The 1,594-nt window shown below is 45.7% G+C and overlaps 1 non-coding gene across 1 annotated transcript; it reads right to left on the bottom strand.

Moving 5' to 3' along the window:
* Positions 1-1,289: 1,289 nt before the first annotated feature.
* TRNAV-CAC (transfer RNA valine (anticodon CAC)) lies at positions 1,290-1,362 on the bottom strand. The gene has a single exon. It is a non-coding gene; the product is annotated as a tRNA-Val (tRNA).
* Positions 1,363-1,594: the final 232 nt, after the last annotated feature.

Raw genomic sequence — 1,594 nt, 5'->3', positions numbered from 1 at the left:
CGCGAACTTCTAGAAGGAGATCGCCACTCCCCATCTTCGTTACTTTGTAGCCTGCCCTGGGCCAATTTTATCTGTGAGAGTTTTCGAGACAATGAATTGTGAAATGGATCGAACTGTTTTCTGTTCGTTCTGACTGTGCATTACGTAGTATTTGGGGAAGGTTTGTTTGGGCTGTGCAAGAAAGAAGCTTTCATCGGTGCGCCACCTTTTCAGGAGACGATCAGGAAGAGTGGGAAAAGGGTTTTCCATAGAAAGCATTTAAAGTTCGGTGGCGATAATGGCCACCCACCAGCGATTCCAACAAGGGGACGCTACAAGGTTGAATAAGGAATACTTGGAGACTCCAGCCATGCATCACCGCTAAAAACAAATGTACCTGTCCCAGGCAGAACAACTACACAGAGTTAACTCCTGCCACCAGGAAAACAAAAAGTAAATGAAAAAAGTAGAAGAAAGAAAAGAGTAAAACAAAGATAAAGGCGAAGATGTAGGGAGAGCGAGAGAGATAGGAAAAGGCGACTGCCAATTTCCCCTGGGTGTGTCAGCCCAGGGGGGTCGTCTACGTGTAGGCACTGCGCCGTGCTCCCGACCGGGTTGCAGAAATTAGGTGCCTTTTCTTATCTTCTAACCACTACCACCACCACCACCACCATCTACGTGAAGCCGAGGCCAAAGTCTTGCCTCTGCCAGGGGGGCCTTAAAGGTCCAATCACCCAGCGTCAGCTCAACGATCATCTTTTCTATGGACAGGCTCAGCCACGCACGGCTAGGCGTGGGAGAGGTCGAAACCCCCCTTAGCTCGAGTCCGTGGTGTCGCTACACACCAAACGCCTGCTTGCGCAGACGCCCCTGCGGGGATAGATAGATAGATAGATAGATAGATAGATAGATAGATAGATAGATAGATAGATAGATAGATAGATAGATAGATAGATAGATAGATAGATAGATAGATAGATAGATAGATAGATAGATAGATAACCTTATCAACGTCTAGCGATTACACCAGCGTTTTATTCGGTAGTATCGCGCATTGTTTTACAATAGTATGGAGGACATTCTTAACGCCGCGTGGTGGTCCTTCTGGGCAGCCTTAAGTTGTGGTACTGGGTGTTGGATTTTGTTAATAGAATAAAGCTTGTCTTCAGAATGCTCTTGAAGCTTTTCTTGGAAATAATTATACTTTCATTGTATGTAATAATGATCCCACCACGCGATGCTCCTCATAATGGCATCGCAATATCAGCACATGAAACCTGCTAACTTAAAAAAAAACAGAAAAAAACTATTGTTTCCGCCCGGGATCGAACCGGGGACCTTGCGCGTGTGAGGCGCACGTGATAACCACTACACCACGGAAACAACCACGACTGAGATGCCATCTAGACTGATGTAAATGATTTGAACAGAGTCTAAAGTTATCTTTGAAGTCAAAGGTAAGTACAATGGGGGCATAATTAGGCTAGTTGGTAATCCATCTTCAACAAACCACGCAAGAGCGCAGAACGGAGCAAATTGGAAACAAAGGTAGGCGCTGACATCCATCCAAATGAAGATTTATTGAACGCACAAGTGTACGTTCCCTGACAAGGCC

Source organism: Rhipicephalus microplus, chromosome 8 (assembly GCF_043290135.1).
Source record: "Rhipicephalus microplus isolate Deutch F79 chromosome 8, USDA_Rmic, whole genome shotgun sequence".
Taxonomy (NCBI): Eukaryota; Metazoa; Arthropoda; class Arachnida; order Ixodida; family Ixodidae; genus Rhipicephalus; species Rhipicephalus microplus.
This window is presented reverse-complemented; position numbering and strand designations above follow the sequence as displayed.